This window comes from Diorhabda carinulata, chromosome X, assembly GCF_026250575.1.
Source record: "Diorhabda carinulata isolate Delta chromosome X, icDioCari1.1, whole genome shotgun sequence".
NCBI lineage: Eukaryota > Metazoa > Arthropoda > Insecta > Coleoptera > Chrysomelidae > Diorhabda > Diorhabda carinulata.
This window is the reverse complement of record NC_079472.1, coordinates 29,631,165-29,658,308: the sequence shown is the minus strand read 5'-3', so window position 1 is coordinate 29,658,308 and position 27,144 is coordinate 29,631,165. Positions and strand designations below refer to the sequence as shown.

Genomic DNA, 27,144 nt, shown 5'->3' with positions numbered 1-27,144 from the left:
TTGCTTTATTCTCTACTACAAAACCGAAATTACTTTGTCGCCAACCCAAATATTGTATTATTCATTATCCTATGAGTGACATCCTTAAAGATACTTCTTATTTGATTGAATAATTTGTTTCCAGTGGCGTCCCTACTTTATTAAGCAGTCCTGGAAGTTAGTTTTTTAAATTTACAGGAGAAAAATGAAGAGGTGATAGCATAGATATACAAGTATTTTGCGTAATAAAAGGATCAAAAATTAAGAGATAAATGAGATTATATTGAAAAATAGAACATTCTTAATAATAAAGTAACTTTTTCATTTCATTTCATCTTAAATCAAACGGCCCTCGTGGTATATTCAGATTGTCAGCTCGATATATTAGTAGATATTTCATTAATTCTTTGATCTTTTTTATGGAGTAAAATTCAATTGAAAATTAGTTATCAAACATCGTTTCATAAGATAATTTTTTGTTCTAGTAAGAAGATGGAAGAATATGTTAACTTCACATATCATGCCGCCTTAAAACAATTTCATATCGGTAAGTGTTTGCTCTTCAGTATTATTTGTTGTGAGTATTCGTTCGATTATAGGAACCTATTCAATAGCCTAGAATTATCAATTTAAAAATATCCAATGCAATTCATATTTTTTCAACAGAATTGTAAATAAACATTTGCTGTTTCAATGAAAATTAAAACGTTGGAATCTATCTTCCTTGGCACTTTTAGACAATAAAACAATCTTTTTATATTCCTACAGATTTAGTAATATAATCTGCTCGTCAGATGCAAATTTCGAATTCATATTCACTTGCTTATCTGATAGTTTTGTTAATACGTTTTCAAACTGAAAATAAATTTGTTTCTCTTGTATTCTTTTTCATTTATTGGTTCCACTTAAAAAATCCCTAAACGTAAACTTACAGCTATTGGCGTGAATGAGTCTGGTAGTCTGCACAGAAGTTGCCGCGGCGTGTAATTTCTTATCTGAAAATATGGGGATACTTTGAACGTGAATAAAGACCTATAAGTAGACAACCAAGAATTGCCACGTCCGCGTAACATCGTTTTTTGACTTATCTACACATAAAAAGTTTCTGAGAACTTGTCGGATCGTGTAATAGCTTCTTCTGGTATTTCATTTCCAGTTAAAACAGACTCAAATTCACGATAGCTTTCGATAAGAAAAATCATACGCGTTTTATGACGCTTCTAATTGTCCACAATGTGTCATAGTATGGATTGTTTCCTGATAGTCGTGTACGGATTCAAGTGCCCAGGAAACGAAGATCAGTGCAAGAGGTGGCACAGCTGCTTTTTAGTTATTAATATTTTATAAAAACATCACTGTACCGATTTATTCGCAACAAGTGAATGAAAATGTACTCAGTTCCTTCTCTTAAAGCCGTAATGTTCGACCGCATTGAGCAATAGTGCTCGAAAACACTTTGGTGTCTCGAATTAGGCACTGCTCCATCTATTTCCCGATCTCTTTCCCATCGAACATGCTTAAGACTAGTTACACAGCGCCTGAAACTACTATCAACCACTAACACAGATATTGAAAGAATTTTCACTCAAACTGTGGAGGAAAATCGTTCAAGGTTACTTCAACAACCTTATTGAAAGGATGCCGAGGCATTCTTTGGTTCCAAATGATGTTAGAGAAAAGCACACTTATTAGTAACGTTTGTTTCAAAGTGCACACACAAAAGAATACATTAACAATTAGTAACAAGGAAAAAATTAATGTACAACTGAAAATCGTGGTATGTCATAACACAATCTTGGAATCTATTAATTTCTTTATGTTTGGAGCGGTTCATATAGCAAACCAATATCAGAAGATTTGTATTCAAAATTTCACTTCGAGTTTCTCCTAAGTTTAATGTCTTTCTGAATTTTGTTCGAGTTTGGTAAAGTTGTACTGCATTTAATTTTCAATTTTTCCCTTTTGTGTTTCTGATCTCCTTATTTTGTATTATTTCCATTTCCTAAACTAATTTGAAACTCTCCTCATGGGTTTGATCAAATATATCTACTGCATGTGTTTATTTATTCTGTTAATGAACTCCAGTAGTTTCAACAAACTTTGAACATGTTTGAATGTTAGTGCACTTTCTATGAAATTGCGGATCAAGTTATTAAATGGTGGTAAATAGAAAATATGTTAGTGGGGAATCGTTTGAAAATAAGAGAATTTATATAAAATAGCTACTGACGTTGAAAGTCCTATAATGGTTATTTTAAACGCAACAATAAATTTTTCTAAGAAGTCTTTCTTGTCTCTTCTTAGCAGTAACTTCATATCGATTCAATCTAAAATGCTTTTTTTGCTCAATCGCCTCTCAAAGGATTTTTTATCAAAATATACTTTTATGTATTGTGGAATTGACTCTTCCTTTTTTTGTATTGTTGTGAAAAAGTATTTTATATTTAATAGAAATTTTTATTACCTAAAACGTTTATTTTCTATGACAAAAGGGTGAAGTAGCCAATTTAAATTGGCTAAAAAATTAGACAATTTTCTCATTTTAAGAAAAACTACGACTAGGTACTCTATCTTATCATACTCCTCTTAGAAGATTAACCTTTTATATCCTTCTCTCGAAAGTTATGTCTATAAATTAAATACTATTAGTTATCACACATAATTGTAGTAGGTTATAAATAAAAACAATTAGTGAATCATGAAAATTTTATCTTGAGTTTAACCTTCACTAAACCGAAATCGATTGCGAAGATCAAGTCAGTATTAAATGTAGGCATATCCGCATTTCGATAGCATTCATTAAATATTTGAAAAAGGACCGGACTTAATATACCAAATGTGCTTTGAAAACATCTAAAAGATAATTCGTTCCATTAGTCTTGTCATAGTTTCGAGGTGGAGGACAGTTATAAACATAAACACTTATAATATGTACTGAAATGAATTTTTGAAACACTGCATATCATAGAGCGTCACGAGGGGATGAGATATCTAACAATTTCTATTTTAGGATGTCGCCAAACGAAATTACCGAAGAATAAAACAACGCCTTTCATTTGAATCATAGTCAAACAAATTTAACTAAACAAAATCGCAAAATCAATCGATTTATGAAAAATTACGATGACACATTTATTTAACAGATCGCACCCCTATTTTAATAGTGGCATAAGCTCATTGATGCTAATTTTACAGGAAATCCAAAACAAAATCAAATGTAAATGGAATGCTTTCTGGATCAATTAATTCGGTTTTTAGGCATATTGGAATATTTACTGATTAGTGATATCAAATGTAAAGTAAAATCTACAGACAGCTTTAAAAATTTTTGTTTAATGTAAGATGATAATGTTTAAATTAAAATTCGCTCACAAAAGTTGTGTTTAAACTAAAGTTAATCTCCCTTTTATGTAATATTTGATATTATATTTATTATATTATATTATACTCCCTTACATAAAAATAAATCCAAATAATATTGCACAGCGAAGAATTTTGAATTCTAAATTTGAATTTTAGATTAAAATTATTTTGGACTGGAAGATCGAGGCAAAGTGTATAATGATGAAGATGTGCAGGCAGAAAGAAGACTCTGTTGAGATTGAAGATCAGAAATATTTTTATTTTTCACCTTCTCATTAAATGGTGGAACTGGAGGTGAAGTGCCTTCACCACGTGGAATTGGTCTCTTTGCATTGCAACAATCATTTTCATGATTCTCAGGCTCACTCAAAATTATTGGTCTTGTAAACGGTATGCATTTGTGGCTTCCTTCGAGCCAATTTCTCAAAGATATCGAGTAGCTGTTGCAATATACTTTTGGCAACCAACTCTTATCTCGCTCATTGAAAGAAAATCCAAAATATAGATTTAACAATATCTGTCATGACATTTCACTGTGTTTTTAGTAACAGTTTCATTTTTTAACCAAAAATTCTCGCTAAAACTTATTTTGTACATATATACACTGTTTCTAGTATTGACGCGCAAAAAAATTTAAAAACCAACCCAAATCTTTTAAATTTAAAAAAAAAATCGTATCAATAAATCTAGACGTGATGTAAAAAATCGACCAACGGTAACAGATTCAGAAGCGTCATAATTTGTTAAAGGAGGATTTCATTGCAGACCAGTGTAATAAGTCTTTCTTCTTGTTTGCGTTAATCTTTGGCTTAGTTGTGTAGGCCGGATTCAGAACTAAAATAGAGTCATTTTTTTTTCCTATTTTTCTTATAACCAACTGTTCGAAATTATCACTCTGATAGGAGGTTCTCACGTCAAAGCAAAAGGGTTTTTCCTTTTCGTATCTCAAGACTTTTATATTTGAAGATAAAACTTGTATACCATTTATATCTCTGTCAAAGTTATTGACGATCTGCTTCTGAAGATGCTTTATATTATAAAAATCAGTGTAGGTTGTGGCACTTTAATTTTTCTAAAATTTCTCGACGAAATGAGTTAACATACCGGCTTACTGCACTGTCCATGGTGCATACAGTATTGTGCACTATTGTAATAGTGACAATTAGCGCTTCACGCGGAATCTGTTAATACTAATGATATTATTATTATTAAATCCTGTGAATATCATCTTAAAGTATATACTGGACGGAAAATGTCAATTTTTCATTTTTTTGGAATATGCCACTATGGAAATAGGAGTGCGATATCTACTCACAATCAAATAATTTGCGATTTGCACGATTGGTACAGTAATTGTTTTGTAAATCCTTACTCAGGAGACAAAGAAGTGATATTTTCCCCCGATGATGCTAGGTATGTATCATCGGGGAAAAATCTTCACCAAATTAGATAATCTTAATACTTTAGGAGCTGCACATTGCAAAATTCTCATTTAATTGTGTTTGTTAAAACATAAATATGCGATAGTGACAATAATAATAATAATAATAATAATAATAAAGAAAAAAACAGCTTCAAAAATAATCCTCGCTCTCCAATAGATCGAAATTTGAAATTAACACGCAAGAAAGTAACATCACAAACATTGAGGGTATTACGTAATATATCACAATGTAAAACAGTTGTATTCCTGTCGAAGATAGGCTAAAAGGCTAACAAATACATATATACACTCACGTAAGCAGCTGGTCATAGTTACCTGGGTGGCGTGACCAATGTATTGATATTTGATTGGCAAGTGAAGAGAGGGAAAATCTGTTTGTGAATGTTATGTTTGATTGGAAAGTATAAAAATGGAAATCAACGGACCACTAGGAGTCGAGATTTATCGTTTTGAAGTTGAAAATAGAGACTCCTCGTGTTTACTCAATTCGGATGTGATTTTTAGATATCTGTGCTGCATGTAGATTTTTAAAAAAAGGTGTAGATTTTGATTTTTGACATGCGTACTACTACGATTGAAGAAGTGTTTGTTATGGAAATTTAAATTCTTGCATTACATTGAAATTTCTTTCATGTATATATGGCGTGACAAAATAACTGAGTAAAGATACAAATACAATAAAATCTAAATATACAAAATACAAATACAAAATCACAGTGAGTAACAAAATTATAGGTAATAGTAATAGGTAATAATTAGTATAGAAGTCCACAGCAAAATTAAACCAGTATGCTGCATGTCCGGAATTAAATATTATTAGAATAAAAGTCTTTTACAGAGTAGAAGGCACTTTTCAGTAATTATGCCCTCAATTTATTACGAAATGCGGGAAAAGATGATATCGATTTGATACCAATTGGCAAGTGATTGTGCATTTTTTGCATTGTAAAATATTGAGCCCTTAACTAATTCTGATCGTTGATTAGGTATGTAAAGGTCGTGCTCGGCGTTCCTAAGTGGATAGCCGTGCAACGATCTGAAATTGGTGAAGCGTGCTTATGAATTAAGCAAACCGATTAAAAGATGAATAAGGTAGAAAGAGTCTTAAGTTTTAATTTTTTAAACAAGTCCATGCGGTAAGCCCTATTGTTTAGTGCCAGTAAATATCTAACAGCTCTCTTTTGTAGTTTGAAAATTTGCTCAAATTGAGTCGCACCACACGCACCCCAAAGCGGAGATGCGACTCAATAAGGGCATAATAAATAAATAAGGAAGTGTTCTTTGGAAACTGACCTCACCGTGAAACAGGAGGAACTTAATTCTTTAGATAATGCGACAATATGTAACTCCGGTTTCAAGGAATTATCCACAACAATCCCTAAGAATTTTATAGATTCAACGACGTCCGTGGTGGCGTTATTTAATAAAATAGGCACCAATGTATTTGATAAAACTTCAGTTTTAGAAACGCCGAGACATAGAAGATAGAATCGCACCATGATTTGAGGGTGATTAGGTCCCTAGATATGATCCTATGTAGCGCCGTCAGATCAGGGTTATTCCAAAAGAAACTATTGTCGTCTGCAAATTAACATATTTTACCACTGATGTCTAGATAGGCGATGTCATTTATAAACAGAAGAAACAAAATAGGGCCTAGTACTGATCGTTGGAGCACTCCACATTCTATTGGCATACAAGAAGACATCGTTGTATCAACCCTTACAAGCTGGGGATACTAACGTGGTGAGGTGATTGAGAAAATCACCTCACCACGTTAGCTTTCGCCAAACAACGGAAATGGGAATTCACTTAGTTTCTGAAATAATTAAAATTACTACAGAAATCTCTAATAATAAGTATAACTAAAAAACTTTGAAATGAACTTGGAAACTAATGGAATTGGTCACAATAAATTTCAGTTAATAAATATGATTAAAGAAAACGCAATATCATTTTTCTCATTATTACCTATAGCGAATATTTTAGTCACGATTCTCATCTTTTTAGTAAGAGAGTTTATTTTAAATGCCCCAAGGATATTCTAAGATTGTTACCAATAAACTTATTTGAGCGATTATTCTTTTTAATACTGATAATTTCGATTTATTTATTTTAAATTAAAATTAAAATATTCATTTGCAGTCTGCAGTCACATTTACCAGCCACCACAAACACAACAATTATTATAAGTATATGAGAGCACATCTTTTTTTAATTAATTTTATTGTAAATAGCAAGTTTGATTTGGAATGGTTCAATTACTGAGATAACACCTGAAATTGATCAATGTGATCTATCATAAGTTTTCGTGAAATAATTAAAATAGTGACTCTTTTAATATTCAAAAAAGTATTACTTATTTGTTCGTATACTGGTACTTAAGTTCATTTTCAAAAAATTATATATATATTATGGGAATACCGTTCAAAGAACTGCAACTTCATGATAATATTCACAGTTTTGTCTTTTTCTGTTCTTATTCATTTAGCTTCTGCCTCACTGACATAAGAATTGGAACCGCACATTAATGGAACATGTGCGAATAACAAAGAAGCAGTAGTTAGCAAACAATCGATGTATATGTAGACCGTAGACACTTCTCCACCATAAAAGATTGTAAAGTAAAAATGCAGTAATGTGTATGATATAGTTCTCAATTGATCACGGAACTCTCAAATTTTATATAATTCATAATAAGATTATAAATCCTTCTAAATATATGTAAGAGTGCTATATCAAGTTTTGTTTTTCTTGTGGAAGTAGTGGTTTTTTGCACTATCTATTGGGTTTAGAGTGTAAGTTAACATATGTGAGCACTAAAATAAGCAATAATTAGCAAACAAGCAATAGTGATTCGTTCTGTAGATATGGCTTTTCGGAATTTATGATTATGATCTGAATGTTCGAAATCACGAATCACTTTTACTGTTGTTCGGAAACTGATCGAAATATTTGTATGTTAGGATCACTTTTAGCCTATCTTACAAGAAGGTACATGTATGCGTTATCTATCATTACTTCTTATGAACAGAGAAATTGACAGGTACTGAGGCAAGATTGTTTAAGTCAACAACATAAAAATAGCTAATTGATATCAAACTTCAACGTAAGATCTAGGTGAGTGAGTAAATACTGTTCAATAACAATTATTGTGTACATTATTATATAACAGAAAAAAAATATATGAACTAAGAGAAGTTATAGAGATATAAATATGAAATAAAAATATCATGAAAAATCAAATGATTTCATAGATTGAGTTTCAAATTCCAAAATTGCTCTTGCTCTCTCTCTCTCCCAGGATCATAGTTTCCGAAAATCCTTTATTTAAAAGGAACTATTAATTTTTTAAGTTCAAAAGAACACAAACAAAAAAAAACAGTCAGCAGTATCATCCAAATATGCCATGTATACATTTCTGAAAAAGATAAACATTTTTTCTCCAAACATATATTTTTCTTTCCTTTGTTGGTGATTCAGATATATTTCATAATTCCTGAACTTGAAATTTCAGTCTGGTTCCAGAGCATAATTCATAAGAATAATTTTTCCACGCTCCTGTTGTTATGAATAGTTACACTAGCTGTAATATATTTTAGACTCTCTCTCTCTCAATTCTCCACTCACCTGCTTCCTCTTTAATATCTATTGATTAGATTTTATATTTAAACTTTTTTTTTATTCTAATTGATACTTTCTACACTTTCTTTTGGTATCAGTATTTTTTATATTTTGTTCTGGTCTGCTTCGCCAGCAGCAACAATCAGGAATTTATTCATGGCTTTTCATCCATTTCTTCATATATGTAATACTTCTATATAAACAGTTTAAATGGGAAGGAACATCCCACTATTAAGTTATTTTTCTTAGTCGGAACAGCTTCCACCATACTTGTAATACTCCTATATGGACAGTTGGTATGGGAAAAACGTCCCTACGTTACGATGTCGACTATAATCATTTTTTCTCTCGTTCGAGACACTTTATCTATACTGCGCATGCTTGATAATGCGCAGAACTGAGCTGGAACCTCGGAGGATACAGAAGCGTTATCATTCTGTCTTCCTTAGTCAGAACAGCTTCCACTTACAGAAATTATCCATACAGAAGTATTACATATATGCATTTGTTTCAGAATTAATTTTGTTCTACTTTTATATCTAACTATCAAAATTAATAATAGTATGTTCTACTACTTACTTACTATCCTGTTACTGTTCCCTAACTTTCTTATTTTGGTTATATTAGTAGATAATGGTCACTCGTACATTTTTCTAGCCATTTCATTTAAACGACCTATACTCTTGTTGTTTTTGAATGAATTGAAATCCGGCTCTGTCTTATGATGAGTTAACTTCCATTTTAGAAATCTCTGAAGGTCGTGGGATGATCATGAGTTGTACGTTTAGAGACAGAACAAAAAACATCAATTAACTAACGATTGATAACCTTAAGAAATCAGGAAAAGGAGATGGGCTTGTTAATTTTTCTCAGACGTTCTTGCGACGTAATTTTTCTGTCAGAAGTCTCCGTTAAGTAATGAAACAGAATTTGAATATGTAATTCTCTTAATCATTCCTCATAATAATTTGTTTATAAATACATTGATATATTTTGTTCGTACAATGATTACAACCGACCAAATTTTATATTTACGTTCGTTTATTAATTTAGTCAACATTAGTATTAATACATAGGCAATTCGATTTCGATGTATAAATGCTAATTTACCAGATTCGTGTATTTTATGTGCGTTTTCAGTTTTGTTATTACATACTTGTAACAAGATACCAGCATAAATTTACAAAAGCTCTTGAGAATACCCACTTTAATAATACATTCACAAAGGCCATCCAGATCTTGTATAAAGATATGAAGTCTGTGGTAACAATCGGAAATAAAGTATTGGAATCCTTCACCATCAACACAGGCCTGAAACAAGGTCCGACACTTTTTAAAATATATATTCAAATCCTAACAACTTGAAAGAAAAAATGCCTTCTTCAGTTTGCAGATGATCAGATCAGATAATATGTGCAAACGACACAGATGAATTAGAATATATGGCACGCAAACTGAAGGAAGAATAGGGAAAATGGGGACCGCAGATAAACGTATTGTAACATTTTTGTATTTATTTATACTCTTTCTATTCGTAGGGTGAATTAATGAACACTGTCTCTTCCGTTCTTAATTTATTTACACACTATACAATACACTTAACTTATAATAATTTACTTATAAATATAACTTGAATCACAAATCATTTATATACCTAAATAAAATTCTACAAGTTTCTAGAACAACAACAAACAAGAGAAATAAATGAATAGGCTTTCCCAGAAATTATTTAGAATAAATACTGTAAATAAGCCGCCTGCTACTAAAAAAATTCCGCCACATATATCAAATGTGAAAGACGCCGCCCGAAAAACACCGCTTTGTGAAATTCCATAGTATTCCATTTTGCGAACAGTGTAAAAGACACATTACTTGTGTATAAGAGAGGATACAAACAACATATAGCGAAATGTGAGACCTAAGAATATTATTATTTTATTATTTTTGACAAACATGGAACAGATGATACAGAAATAAAATGTAGAATAAATCACTTGGAATACTGAAATAGGAAACAACGAAAACTGAGAGTCTACAATTGAATGATTGGGGGTACGTTGGTATATGAACCTGAAAGAAACAATTATAGAACATTTAAAAAAAGTGGATTTCGTACGGATACGTGTAGATGATGGGAGAGGAAAGATTTTCAAAAATATAATGAAATTTTGGAATCATGAGAACTGTAGTGACAAGAAAGAGTAACAATTACGCAATGGACAACAGGACAGGACGAAATTTATATATAATGTTAGTGTCCACGGTGCTCTTTTCATTTCTTTGGTGAAGCTTCCATATGTAGGCATGCCTTGGAATAAACCAAAAAAGAGGTGCGTTGAATAGGCAGATTGAGACCACGGAATTGGATTACTTCTTACCAATGAACGAATAACAACCCTATCTTCAACCCTTTCTTGATAATGGTTTCAAAGTGGGAGCTGAAACGTCGAGAATTTTCAAAATTCCAACTTGGTTCAACCAGTGAACCTAGTTCCTCTGACAGCGGAAACATTTCCGAACATTATAACTTACAATAATTCATATCGATTAGTGTAAGTGAATAAAAATTGTTGCTTTCGTTTTAAATTGGCGTCCATCAACCAATGAACTACTTCAACAAGGAAATGTTTTCAGTACACTATTAATAGCATAATCATCATAGACTTGAAAATTCGTTTTCTGGTATATCAAAAAAACCAAAATACGAATACACTTAATCAAACTTGCGTATTGTAGGAAATTACCTTGTTATTAAGAGAAGTCTTAATAATTATCGTCAGCTTAATTCGCAAATCGTAACTCCATAACACCAAATTTTACAGTAGACACAAAAAACTTGAATGACGCCCTTTTTTTAATAGAAATAGTGGGGTCAGATATCAAATTTCACGAAAATAATTGAAGAAAAACAGTATAAGGAAATTAATACGGATTGCGGCTAGCCTTAAACAAAATGGGGGTCTAAAGTTGTAAGGTTTTCTATTTAGACTTCTAAATTGTAGCAGATTTTTTTTGAGCCTTCACGAGTTTTGTTTGGTACGTTCAGAAATTATGTATGTAATGGAATCAAAATGTTGATATAAGAAAAAAACGGAGTTACGTGGTTTGCAACTCAAGCCAACGATATCTTTCTTTTAGGGTATGTTGGAAATAAAAGTGGGAAGGAACACGTACCTATATGAGTCCAGTTTTATAACACGGATGTATGCATCTTATTAAATACTTAGGATACACACTATATATTAGAACGCGATCTTTCACTTTCCCAAATAGTTTCTCTCAATATGTTCAAGATTGTAGAAAATTGATTGAGCAGGTGCTTTTCACGGCAAATTTTCCACTTGTCCCCAACTCATCCAAATGAAATATACGATTGTGTACCAAATACATGTTAATTGAGCTAATTTTGTCAAAAAATCACTCTTAGCATCTTTCTAGCAGACAGATTTCTTAATGTTTTTCTTTTTATTCCAAAGACTGGCCTAAGACTTGTGAACAAAAGGTGGATTACGCTGCAACGTTGACGTTGGTGTGTAATGTATAGTGAAAGTCAAATGTCACTCAATACGTGGGGCTTCTTTGTATTCAAACAAATCTGCGACCTTCCTAAATGTTAATTGTGAGTAATTTTACAGAACCAAATTTCTGATGATACAACTAAAGCTTTCTATAAATTAATAACTATATTTGAGATACCTACTACGTAAGAAATTCATTGATTTTGATTGTACGGAGTGATTCATTGCGATTGTTTGTTATTTATAAGAATGTAGTTTTTCTCTAATCAGCGCAATCCATCAGTAAGGAATGAAATTTATCACTCCAATAAATATGCCCCATACAGAGTTACTGTGAAATTTTAACGTGAAAAACTAACAAATCATATTTCTCAGATTTTGATGATTGACTTCCCCTGGTTAATAATCGATTATTTTCACTGTAATTGGAAAAGCAGGCTTAGGCGTTCTTTGTAATGGAACAGACGGTCTTATCTTTTTCCTCTTAATTTTCACTATTCCAGCAATGCAGCATGATGAGAATACAATTTATTATCTTTTAGTATCTTTTTCACCAAAAACTTACTCTAAAGTAAAAAACATTCCATCTGACAACGGCAGTAACGTATATTTTGGTATCCGAATGCGCGGCATCTTAATTGATGTCCAGTTAACATATTCACTAGTTTACATAGATTGAAATTGTGAAGTAAAAGTTAGACTACGATAAGTTTTGTACCAGATGGGTGCCATAATCGTAGAGTACCACAAAGATGAGGTTTGAGACAAATTTATAGTACAAGCTGTCAGGGTACTTTCCCAAAACAAAGAAAATGTTTGCAAACCTTGTCATCAAGGAATAATATGGCTGCTTTTTAACTTGGAGAAGGAGTACTTCTGATTGATTTTCTTGATTCTGATTCTGCCAACCTTAACAGAGCTGCACCGAGCAAATGCCTAGAAAAATTGATGTTTAAAATCTTGTTTTTACATTAATTTGATAGACCTCAAGGACAAACCTCACTCAAAACCTTCTTAATTCATTAAAATTGAAAGTTTTTCAAGGTCAAGGTTTGACGACAGTAGGGTGTTGTTGTATCTCATTTCTTGTTCACCGTTATGACAATTTGTATGGTAACTATGTAAAAAAGTGAAATTTGAGTCACTCCTTCAAATGTAAGTAAATAATGTTTTCTTGTACTTGTTTCTGAAATGACACCAAGACCTAGGTAAGTTTAAGGAGCCCAGAACCCACATTAGCTTCACACGCAATGAGCTTAACAGCTTAGCTGTGGAAAATCTCATCAGTTGTATGGAAAAATATAAAATTCATCCTCATCGGATCTATAATTTAGATGAGATGGCAAGTCAAAAAAATTAGGAAGGTAAATACTTGCTTAAGTTCCGATGTCGAGACGAATATTTAGCAACATTTACCAACAAATGTACATATTCCGAATAAATGTTTGTTCAGTTCAACTTATTCGTTGGTGCACAATCGGGTAATGCATGATTCTTCAAAAATATTTTTCTATACTAATATCTTTAGAATTAAATTTTGTTTTCTTATATAACATTCCAAAAATAGCAAAAGTTTACATTTAAATACATTTTTTTCTTATTTACATTATTTTATTTCCAAGTATCTTTTTTTGCTCCCTTCCCTCAAATAGAAAAAAATCACGAAATCATGGACACAAAAATATAATATTTCAGTTAAATCGGGTATAGTTTTTGAAACATAAAAAATGGTAGATATCTTTTTAAATCACCCTCTAATAGAAATGATGTTGAAATTGAAAGTGTTGAACTAGTTTATTTTATAAAAGACCATCTTGCGTGTTGATATCAACATTAGAGACAGTTACATAATTGTGAACGTTAATGAGTGTGATTCTTAGTTATATTGAATCTATTGCATGGTATTTAAAAATTTATAAGGAACAGAATGTATTCTCTAGTTTCTAGTTTTTCTTTATTTCGTCAATCATTTATATTATTTTAATACATTTTCTTTCATCTGTATTTTCTGATGCTCTGGAAGCAGACGGCGAATTAAAATAAACAAACACGTGTTTAAAGATAAGAAATCATGGATATAATATTGTTTCATTGAAATTGACTCCAGTTTTCTGCTCTCATACATCGGTAAAATGAATTTAGTTTTTCGCGTTCTTGAGGTAATTTAAGCTATATAATATCTTTATCATGTTAATTTAACCATAATAGAATTACGAGTAATAGATTTCTTCTAGTGTTGTTAATTAATACAAAATAATACAAAAACACTTATATGGTTGATATTCTTAATTCAACGAGAAGATATAGGGATTTTCATAATTTTTTGATAAATTCACGTTCATTCTATAATATAGAACGTAAAATATATAATTGTATGACTTTTTTCAATCATGCATATATTCAGAAAATCCGAACTAGTTATTGAGTTTCCAATATTTATTATTTTAAGTCGAATAAGCCAAATAAGTGACATTTTGTTTCTAGTAATTCGAATTCGATTAGATATGTACATTATGCACATTTACAAGGTAAATAATTTCCTAGAAAGTAAACAGACATATGGCATAATTTTAGCTCTTCATCCATTTTTATTGTGGATATATTTATAAAAAAACTACCACTCAAATACTACTCAAAAAACCAATTAATTTCACAAGAGTGTAGGTATCTATGTGTAATTGAGGGTGTCATAAAATGCGACTCAAAGGTCTACTGTGACTTCTTTTCTTGCAGTGGGACTTAGAATGGATTTGGGATGGATTTAGCTGCCACAAGCTTCGTTTTATGTTTTATAAGCCCCAGGTGTAATGTTATAGAATTTAAAGTGCGAATACTTCCTCGCACTCTGAACACTTATGGTTCAAATGATCAAATGATTCATGTTTCTAGATTGCTGTAAACAAACACAAAGACTTTCTTAGAAATTAGCACAGTCACAAAAAGGGAAACATACAGGGTTTGTCCGGAAAGTAATAAGACTGATTTTCTTCCGCCGCGATTGTACTTCAGAGCGTGCGCGCACCGACTGGATTCGGTAGAGGGCGTTCCTAGCTAACAAACGAGCGGCTGGTCAGTTGTTTCCGAGCACCTGTAGAGTCAGGACAGGCATTTTCGCGCGACGTGTTTCTGTGAGTTGTGCAAGCCGAAAATGCAGCGTTCGTTAGAGCAGAGGTACGCGATTAAATTCTGTGTGAAACTCGGTAAATCTGCGACAGAGACGTTTGATATGATCAAGCAGGCTTATCCAGATGTTGCTTTAGCAAGAAGTGGTGTGTTTCGGTGGCAACAGGCCTTTTTGGAGGGCCGGGAAGAGGTCGCCGATGAAGACCGTGCTGGAAGACCTTCGACTTTGACAAACACCGACAATGTGACTCGTGTGCGCAAAGTTTTGAACACAGACCGTCGACTAAGTATTCGTTTGATTGCCCAGATATTACCAAAATCTGTGGTTCATGACATTGTGACGGAGCACCACGACAACGCCCCGGCTCACACCGCCTTTCTTGTGAACAGCTACCTGACTAAGGCCGGCATTCCAACGCTTCCGCAGCCGCCCTACAGCCCAGATGTGCCCCCCCGGACTTTTTTTTGTTTCCTCGCCTGAAAAGGCCGATGAAAGGCAAGCATTTCGAGACGACAGAGGGGATCCAAGCAGCATGCACCGCGGCTCTCAAGGCTATTCCGGAGAATGCCTTCCGTGACGCCTTCAATGCTTGGAAATCGCGCTGGCAGCGCTGCATCGACGCAGAAGGAGCCTATTTTGAAAGTTTTTAAAGAATTGTAACGATTGGCTCAATAAATTTTTTTAAATCGACTCAGTCCTATTACTTTTCGGACAAACCCTGTACTTGTATCCTAGAAAAAATACCTGGTGCATCTGCTAAACTCTAGCTACGGCATCATTTGAGAGTAGTTACCCCTTTACTATACTATAACCAGATTAAAACTAGAAAATTGCAACAAATCTTAAATAAACACATAATAAAATCTAGATGCAGAAACTTTCAATCCTTAATTTCAATCAGGGGTAGAAAAGTATAATGATAATACAGAAAACGTTGAATTAATCCTGTTACTAATTCTTTTCAATCTCATTCCAGGAATTTCGATTGTTATTTTAGTATTAAGTTTCTTGATTCATCATCTTCCATCCATATTAATAAACGAAATATATCCATTAAAATTCTAACGTAGCAGAATAAATTTGAATGTATTTGTTATGAATGAATCACTTAAATCTCATTGAAGTGGTTTTGATAAACATAAACTATAAAAACACATGATAAATATTTTCATTCATTTGCGGTGTAATGATGATAGTATTTGATAACTATTTCCTCAATTTGTACTTTTGGGATTCTCAACTTTCACGACTTGATTCAAATCAAAATTATGTGTCGACTAAAGTGTGGGTCTACTCCATTTGAGAGTATTGAATATTTCCGTGTTGAGCAAAGCATTAAAATCGCATTAACATCTCTTTAAAAACATCTGAATAAAGTAGCTAAATAAAACTTCCGATAATGGACACTAAGATGTACAAAGTTGCATAATACCGCCGAAAAATATGATATGTATCTATTACATCGATTAAGTATTTATGGTAATTATAAATAAATTATATAAATAATAATATAATAAATGGAATATCGAACAAAAACTTGTGTTTTAATTTAGTGATTCATATTCTATTCTAGATTAGTAAAATAGAGCAGAGCCAAATTTATAATAATAAATGATTAAAAAAAAACGAAATGGCTCTGCCAAAATAAATAAGAGGGTTGGATCCTTTTTAATTCTTCTACAATTCTTCAACTTGTTGACATTAATCGCAAAATGGTATATTATATTTGTTATGTGTCCAGTTATACTCGTATCTAGAAAGAACCTATCGCAAACAGGAGATCATCATTATCTTCTGCGATAGCCAAGCAGCCATTACAGCTGTGAGCTCCAATATTATGAAATCCAAACTCGTTGCCTATAAAAAGTAAACGAGCTAGGCAAGAATAATAAAATTACCCTATAATGGATACCGGGTCTTACCGGAGTAAAGGGAAATGAAATAGGTGATAAGCTCTTTAAAGCGAGCCCAGACAAGTCCTTCATGGGACCCGAACCCTTCTGTCAAATTAGCTTCAAAACAATGGAAAAAGTATTGGAGCATAGGAGCAAAACCAATTATTGGGAGAACCTATAGGGGTTGAATCAGGAAGTTTCTTTTGGAAAACTATAACCAGAGAAGATTTGCTGAATGTATCAATCTAAGTAAAAAAAATCTACGAAATACTAACAGGAGTCCTATATCGGGGCACTGTCGTCTCAAGGCACCTAAAGATGCTACACTTAACAGATAATACGGCGTGCAGATTTTGTTGCACACAGGTCAAAACCTCTCTCTCTCTCTCTCTCTCTCGAAGTGTGAAACACCATGTAACACAAGAGCACTTCACCTAGGAGCATACGAAATAGAAGACGAAGATCTTTCGCAGCTACAGCCATCCCACATTCTGGATTAACAGATCAGCTGTAAACATAGAGTATCCGTTGGGATTCTTTGGGTCGGAGTGTATATGATACCCCAATGCATACCCCTTAATTCTTTCTGGCTGTCTTTGTTCTATATATTTCAAATACTGATTGCATAAGGATTACCGGAAAGCAATGTCGTTTCTGCGCATGTTGAAATGTGTATTAGAAGTTCTCAAGTTGAAATACAACAAATACAACGTATTGCTTCAATATTATAATAAAGAACGAAAAATAGGTCCTATAATATGATAATTTAGAACTCAAAATGAATCACCACGAAGTTCTGCGATGCCAAACTATTAGTGCAATACAACAATTCTCATGTGTCCACAATGTATAGGAGTAGAAGGTGCTGCTTCAATTACCATACTCGCACGATACCGCATGCTTTTAGTTTCATGTATTTCATTCGCTAAAACATACACTGGATTGTAAAAAAAATAATAATAACAAAGGTGATTATATTAATGTCCGCATGGATTCAATTTGAAAAAGCAGCATCACTTTCTGTGTTCCCTTTGTATTTCTAAACCTTTATCAATTTTATGTTCTTCAATTTTTCGATATTTGTGACTTCGAACACTCTTATTACGTACTTGTGTCCATTCCGAATGGAAATACGATTCGTATTCGAATCTCAAGAGCTATAAATGAAAGGTAAACTCAAATAAAACAATAAATTTATTACCAAAAGTTTTATAGACTTAAGGTCACTTTTCAACATATTTACCAAGATTTAGATATAATTTATCATGTCTTTGGAGTAAGTGTGAGTTTGCTAATGCCCTTTTTAAAATAATTTGCTGCCGATGTATGCAAATGGGCATTAACGTTATTTTGAAGATCTTCTTGGTTTGGAAGCATTGCTCTTCTAGCCACGTATTCAGTTCTGTAAGAAAGTGAAAGTCACTGAGTGTTAAGCCAGAACCATAAGGCGGAATATCGAAAACGTTCCATTGAAAATGTTCGAGTATCTGTTTAGTCGCATCAACAGTATGAACGAGCGTCGATTTGGGTTATATAGTTCTTCCACTGTCAATAGGCGTGGATACCTCATTTTATAAATTAATTATTTTTATAAATACTTTTAAAAATAAGTATATCTTATGCCAGAAAGTAATCGTTAAAGGGTAATCGAATCATTATAAATTGGACGCCATCATACGCTGTTATTTAGATGCACCTAATTGTAGTTTAATTGTAGTCCTACTTGGAAAAAAAAATCATTATTATAACTCGTTAACTTGTTACAACTGAATATTCAATCATAAAACGTGAATAGACGAGTAGAATGTATCTGCCTGTAAGGAAGTTTGGTTTAAACATGATACCAGACGTGAACTGAGCCATTTTTCTATCCTATTTATTTTTCTGGACAAAGAAATTTAATAGCCAAAACCATAAATTTATTAACTCTAGTTAATTCAGTAATTCTTTTATGATTGCATTATCAGATTATCAAATTCATATCTGTCTCTATTCTCACTACACTGTGCAATTTCATTGTCTTCATTCGCCGATGGTCTAAAGAAGGCTTGGTGAAATTCTAAATGAAAGCCACGCCACTGCTTTTCGCAGACTGTCTAGCAGGAATATTACAATGAAATAGTGTACATTGTCTGATAGCTTCGGCCAATAGCAATGCATTTATCTTTATGATTCGATGTTTGCATTGGTAAACAGTGGAGATGATGAGTCCACGTGGACTGACGGTTAGTTAGATTCTTACTGAATTTTATAAAAGTGCCGTGCATATTTATGAAATATTGATGGTTCATCGTATAACTGTCTACTGCAATTGATATTGGAACAACTATAGTACTATGTTAGTAGTCAGCATTCATCATCATTTGTTTTGAGTGACTCGCAAACAGTTGGCGAGAGGTACGGCAACCATATTCAAGTGACAGTAGCACGAAGCATTTATTTCGGCAATAGCGGTTTCAACTTTACTTTTATAGACTTATCAAATAATTTTAAGCAACAAACCAAAAATTATCGGCTCATATGATCACGACTTTGATGGAATTATGCTTTAGATACAACTTTATCTGAATTTGCCAGCGAATAGCGTCTTCTTATATTCTATTCATGAACAAACGATTTAAATTACTCCCTCATGTTCATATGATACGAATTTTCGGTCTTTTAACATTTTGCAAAGCAATTATCCGTGAACCACAACATGGTGTATACTCATCCTAATTAGGAGAATTTCATGAAGCGCATCTAATTTCTGTATTGTTGATTACAAAATACTTAGAGAAACCATTAATGCAACGCGAAGGCCCATCGGAATTTCCTCTTCTCACTTTATTTCACCATATTTCACCCATCTCTCGGAAGTTGATGTAAATTCAGTAACTGCGAAACTTCTTAAATATAATTGATACTGGTTTTGTAATAATAGTAGTCCAGTAATAATATATTTTTAAATATCAACAAGAAAGAAATAAAAATAATATGGTCGAGTGAAACTTTATTTTTTCCAATGATCTATTATCAAGAATACCTGATTCCAGATCTATCCCGGTGGAACGAACTTCTTATGGATCACCACGAGGCAGACAAGTAAGCATCTTCATTTTCACGCTTTTTTTTATTTTCAACCATTTTATTATAGCCATTGTTGACTCTGGCGTTTCGTTTCGGGGTGTACTGCCAGAACTTCACCGGAAACTATGCGATCGAGCAGCAAAGAATCACATTCTGCCTGTTCCAAACAGGCTTATGACAATAAGACATAATTTACTTAAAGCAAATATATCAAAAATAGAAATTATTCAAATAGTTTACATAACTACGGTTTGATGGCAAGTAATCAGTCGAATAAGTCCCTTCTAATAATTTTCGAATAAATAACCTCCTTTCACTAAAAAATTTATGTCGCAGCTTTATTTCCCAAACGGCTTTCTAACTGTTAATTTCATGAACGTAACTGAAGAAATCATATCAGACCGAGTGTACTATAATTTATTTAAAAATTTTTCCAGAGAATTTTTAAAACGTATATTAAGAATACGATAAAGAATGAAAACTGTTCGGTGATTTATGGGAAGTTTTATCTCTAAATAAGTTCAGTTACTATCATCAATCGCAATTTAAGTGAACGATCATTTTCAAGGGATAATTCATTTTTTCGAAGTGCCGAAGCATGTTATCTAGTATTGTTTCACTTTTAAAGTGATTTATCCATTTTATAAAATCATGGAAAGTTTGTATATACGAAGATAAGAAGAAAAAATAAATATTGTGATGAAACAACCATTTTCTGATTTATTTAAGTATGGTTGTGAAATTGAAATTGTTCTAGACTTTTGGGCAAAGATATTTTGTTGTTTCTCGCATTAAACATGTTGGTTATTAGCAATTAGAAATATAACATATTAATTAAAGATTAAATTTTTGATTCCTGATGTTTATGTTTTTTATTTTCTCAAAATTTTTAACCTTAAATGTTGATAATATATCTACCTTTAACTTGCAATATTGTTTTTTTTTTCTACTATCGATATCCATTGTAACAATTTATCCTAAAAAATTACCACACTTTGTATTTTACCGTGCGTCTTCATAGTTTAAAAATACTGAATATTATTTGTTTTTATTTTAAGAATGAGGAACTATAAAAGAAAAACAGATAGAGGTACAACTAGTCCAGAAGTTTATGACTCTGCTGCAGAAGAAATACTGCATAATAAAATGAGCATCCGTAAAGCAAGTGATGAAATGTTTCAATTTGTATCCGATGTACTCATCCAGATATGTCAGAAAAAGCCAAAACAACGAAAGCTGTTCATTGTGTTACGTTAAACCTAGATTAGTATTCTCACAAGAAACAGAACTTACATTAACTTCTTATCTATTCAAAATCTTAGAAATTTATTTTGGTTCACTACCAACAGAAGTCCAAAGCTATCTTACCAATGTGCGCTTACTCCAAAAATATGAATTCACTGCTTTGCGCATATGAAACGGGTATCACGACGGTGCAGAAGCCTAAAACAATACTCACTACCCGTGGTCAAAAACAGGTCGGTGCGATCACATCAACCCTTGTACTTGACATAAATGCTGCTGGAAATTTAGTTCCGCCGATGTTCGTGTTTCCTAGAATAAGATACACGGATCTTTTTCTTCGTGCTGGACCGTCAGATGCGATTGGAGCAGGTAATTCACAGCACTCAAGTAAATTTTCACTAAAGGCTAAAGTTAACAATATAATAATGTTTTCATTTCCACCGCACCGCGCTCACAATTTATAACTCTTAGATTTTGTTCATTAATTTAACATTACATCGTACCCCTAAGGTGTAACAATTAGACCCAAATCGGGAGTAAGTTCTTACAATCGATTTTTGGCTTGAATTTTCCATTGCGAAAAAGTTATAATAACTTTAATAACCTTTCAATCATATTTTAACAGAAGAATAGATATACTAACGATTGAAGTAATCAAATGTATAAATTGTCATTTGGACAATAATCAAAAATTGTAACCACGTGCCTCCCGCACCCCTAATGAACTTTCTAAAAGATTACTACTCGGATACAATTTGTACTTCTAATGTGACCTATTCTTAGTCTAGTTACTATGATTTTTTTAAGCGATTATTGCATAATCGCGGCCACTGTTTTTTATTTATCCTTTATTTGTTTTAATTTTTAAAATGATCCTTGCTACTCGGATTGCCACTGAAGATTAATTCTCATTTTGATGTATGCTTTCACGTCACTATAAACCGCACTATATGTACATCACTACATACCGTAGCGTCGTTTGCGTGTTTGCCAGCATCTTCATTTCTTTGTATTCTTTGATTAGAGGGCATCCACAAAAATCTTACATTTAAGTTGTTGTTTTGTAGGAGATGCAATTGAATTTTAATTTGTAGTTCAAGTGGGCTGTTTGTATAGATATGTTTTGAGGAACTCGAGCCATTTAAGGAGTTAGTTATTTGTAGGTTTGATGATTGAATTTCGATCAAAGCTTGTAGGATAGCATATGTTTCTGCTGTATATACAGAGCTTACGTCAGGTAATTTTCATTTCAATGGAAGTTTATGAGAAGTGACAACAACTGCCCCAACTCTATTTGGGGTTTTGTTTGCATTTTCAGATATTGCTGAAGCAGTTTGTAACTAAATACTGATTAACTCAATTATAATATTGGAAATATTTCAATTACCACTTGACTAATTTATGATAACCTTAGTCAATGGGAAAATTAAATTTAGTACTATTTTTTTAGAACAACGAGTATTTCTAGATGCAAAAAATGTTATTAAAAAACTTACAGTTGATTCTTTGTAGCATGAAAGAAAAGGGTGTGTCTAAGATGTACTTAAAATCATCCAGGATTTATATTTAGGTAGGGCTTGGTCTCTAGATCGACTTGAGGTGGAAATATATCCATTTTTCAATTATAAATTATTCATAAATTTATGTCTGTAAGTCCCCATTCACTGTGGATTCTAATTAACGTTGCCTTTGAATCGAGACATCAGAAAGCACTAATACTACATAAATAACATGAATAACCTTAATAATAAACTCTAATAATCCTTCCTGTAGACGTTAGTTCTAGGAATTATGAAAGTCTTTCCTACAATTTAACTAACAACAATCAACAACATCCAGATTCCTCCGTATGGCTTTGATATACGCAGTGTATTAACAACATAAAAGATAAAAAAGAGAAACGATAACTGAAAATGTTTTTGGATTATTCCTTGACATTATTTCCGAAGGAATAATAATATAAATCCCAGCAATATCATAACGTTGCCTATAGGTTGCTAATTTTTCATAATATTAGTATATTATTATTAATGAAATTTTCTAAACAAAAAATTTGTTCTAAATTTGTTCCAAACTACTCTACTGCATTAAAATTTATTATTTTGTATGTATTCGTAAAACTGACCTGTTTAATGCTAAAAAACCGTACTTTTATTGTTTTTTATGAATGAAGAGTGAATAAATTAAATCGTCGTTCTTATATACCCACCACTGCATTCGATTTTATGGTCATTTCCAATTTCTCTGATTGCGTTCGAACATTCTACTTTGTACCATCATCATCTTATAACCTCCACATGACCTCTGATTCAAGGAATTGCCATCGCGTGGGTCAAATAACTGCATTTTTTACCGATGTATTATTAACAATACCCGTAGGAAAGTGAAAGGAACTTTTAGGATTCAATTTAACTATTACTACCATTGCCACTAATACGATTTTCGATGGTAGACGATTCGTAGTAATTAGGATAGTGTGAGTATGAAGAAGTAACAGTGTTACTGTAATATAAGTAGTGGTTCAACCTTGGTACGTCAACTTGGATGTTCTCTAGTACGGGTGATGTTGTGAAATTAATCGGATTAAATAAAATTTGAAATAATTTTTTTCTGAGATTACATCTAAAATAAATAATATTTACCAATAGAATAAAAACTTATAACTAATTCACATTACAGATCCTGTACTTGAACGAATGGTAGATTTTTAACATTTATTATGTCATTTAGCTTACACGTACTAAAGTATAACAAAGAAAAAATGATATAAATCAATAAGCTATATTATTCGTATATTAACACATACTATTATTGTGTGTCATGAACTATTTATCAGAATATTGACATTTGATTGTTTTTTTAAATGGCAAACCCAACAAATTTGAGCGTTATGCTAGGTTGAGACCACGCACTTGAAAAGTGAATAATTTTAAGACGAAGATACAACCAAATTTTAGGTAAGCAAACAAGAGAATCAAATCTCTACACCACAAGGAAAAATATGGAAGAAAAGTTTGTTGTGGGCATCAGTTATTAACCATGTATTCACCATAAAGAACATTTGAAAATGAAGATTTATTGTTAGCGAAAACTTGTTATATACTCGTATTTCTTTCATCTTCAATACAGATCATCCACACTGCGCGTACAACTTGTGGAATATGCAAACAAATCGGGGACTTTTTGATCTTTACCGATTTGCGAAAGTTTTCGAATTTTAAAACAAAACAAAAATAAATCAAAAATGTTGCAGAAACGTATCGTGTGTGTTTCTAAATCTTGATTTTAGGTTTCTTCAGTTTCAAAATTAATTAAATCAAAATATTTTGATACAGACTTAAAGTCTTATTTAAAAACAACAATGAAAACAACAAGCAATTCCTGAAAATAGAAATGAAATAAAATCAAACCGGGTCGAGAATTTAACTGATAGTATCATAACAGATGAAGTGAAAGAAGTTTTATCTTTAGGTCCCTATTTTGCACAAGATATTTCTAGTGACAAAGAATTACCTGTGAGAAATATCTTATGTAATACTGAATGCAACACCAATCATCTAAATAACGAAATTCAAAATAAAATAAGATCTGATACTTGTAATATCAAACCTCAAAATATAACTAAAACCAAAGAATTCATAAATAAAAATAAAAATCTCAAAATTTTGAAAGCAGATAAATCTAATAAAGCTGTTATCATGAAATCAGGAGATTATAATAATAAAATGATGACATTATTAAACGATAAGACAACTTACAAAAAAATTAAACAAAACCGTACGAATTCTTATCAAAAATATAATAATGATCTAATCCGATCTTGGGAAGAACAACTTTTTATTTCGCCATCAGTCGCAAAAAAATTGAAAATTCACAATGCCTTACCCCCTAAAATATATGGTTTACCAAAACTTCACAAACCTGACATTACCCTTTGACCGATTGTTTCAAGTATTCAAACTCCTCTCACCCCATTATCTAATTATTTGAAACATATTTAAAAAAAAAATTATATCAAAACAAATACTATATTAAAAACACATGGGATTTCAAAGAAAAAATAAAAAGTATCAAAATTATGTATTTATATGTATTTATTTCGTTAGATGTGGTTTCTTTATATACAAATATTCCTATTATCATCTTGAAAAATATATTAAAGAAAAAATGGAACAAAATTAAAGAATATACAGAAATACCTCAAAATGAATTTATAAAAGTTATAGAACTCACATTTACAACAACATATTTCAAATATGAAAATGAAATATACAAACAAATTGATGGTTGTGCTATGGGAGCTTCCATTTCAAGTTTTATAGCACAATTGGTAATGGAAGATCTTGAGAAAACTGTCTTAAGCAAACTTGATATAAATATTTCATTCTTTTTCCGATATGTAGATGATTGCATTACTGCTGTACCAAAGAATCAAATTGAAAACATGAGTAAAAAATTTAATTCTTATCATGAAAAACTTCAATTCACAATCGAGGTTGAGCAAAATAATAGAATCAATTTTCTTGATTTCACATTATATAAAATTAACAATAACATAAGAACAGAATAGTATACGAAACCAACTTGATCCTAAAGATATTCAATCTTCAATTCGTGTCATCTATGTCACAAAAAAGATCAGTGAAAATAAGATTGGCTGATAGATCTGTCCAACTATCAGATCCTGAATTTAGATGCTTTAGGGAATGTCAAAAAGCAAAAACTGCATTGCAAAAAATAATTATCCGGAAAAAATGATAAATAACATATTCACGAAAAGGATAAACAGATACTACAATCAATTTAAAAACAAAACTGAAACGAAATATCAAAACATAAAACATTTCTCCTTACCATATGTACAAGGACTTTTCCAACAACTAATTGATACAATAAATATGATATTAGTATAAGTCATAGAGGATCAAATATTTCACTAAATTAAAATCTAAAACACCAAAAAACAAAAGAAGTAATATTATATATCAAGTGCCCTTGTGGCGCTGTCTACATAGGGCAAACATCTCAGTATTTAGAAAATAGACTAAAAGGTCATCAATACGATAGAACAAAAGATAGAACTGCATTAACGAACAATATCAAAAAAACAAAAATTCAATTATAAAGATTCAAAAATTCTTGAAAAGGAATCTAATACACAAAATAGAGAATTTTCAGAAATGGTTCATAAGAACGAAAAAGCTATAAATGATAAAAAAGATGTAAATAATTTAAGAAAAATTTATAGCTCTATTTTGTAAATTCTAATAAATTTAATATGAAGAAGCAAATTGTCAGTGTCAATATCATATTTTGATAAAGACTTAAAGAAAAGTCGAAACGTCAAAATTTATCTTTCTTTTAAAAACTATCGATTTTAGGTCTCTTCTGTTTCAAAATTTTGTTTTTTTTTGATAGTTTTAGAACATTTAGATGCATTAATATATCAGAAGTTCAAAGAAATAAGAAATTTAAGGAATATATATATATATATATATATATATATATATATATATATATATATATATATATCATGGTCAACCGATCATCTGATCGGGTACTAGGAGCGTTTCCCCAACCTACCCTTTACCCTTGAGCCTTTGTGGTCTGAACCAGATTAAGGTTTTCTCACGGGCTTACTCTGCATTTATTTGTTTTATTTATAAAACCTTTCTATTATATAACTTTTATACAGAGATTTATATATATTTTACATATTCTAACTATACATATATTTTTTATATTCACAAATTCATATATTCATATATAAGTATACACGGTCCAACTTTGATACAATCAACGGCACGGAAGCAACCACGGTCTCTGGACGAGGACCTTTTTTGGGTAGGTTTTATTAGATTTAAATGGATCAGTAATGGATGG

General features: G+C 31.7%; 1 protein-coding gene across 2 annotated transcripts in view; it reads left to right on the top strand.

The window, feature by feature from the left end:
- The window catches only part of LOC130900878 (putative polypeptide N-acetylgalactosaminyltransferase 9), a 276,483-nt gene that overhangs the window by 101,036 nt on the left and 148,303 nt on the right, over nucleotides 1-27,144 (top strand). For both annotated transcript variants that reach the window (XM_057811799.1, XM_057811802.1), the window contains exon 3: nucleotides 465-526. The gene's annotated coding sequence lies outside the window, so the exon portion shown is untranslated. The remainder of the gene's footprint in view (nucleotides 1-464; nucleotides 527-27,144) is intronic.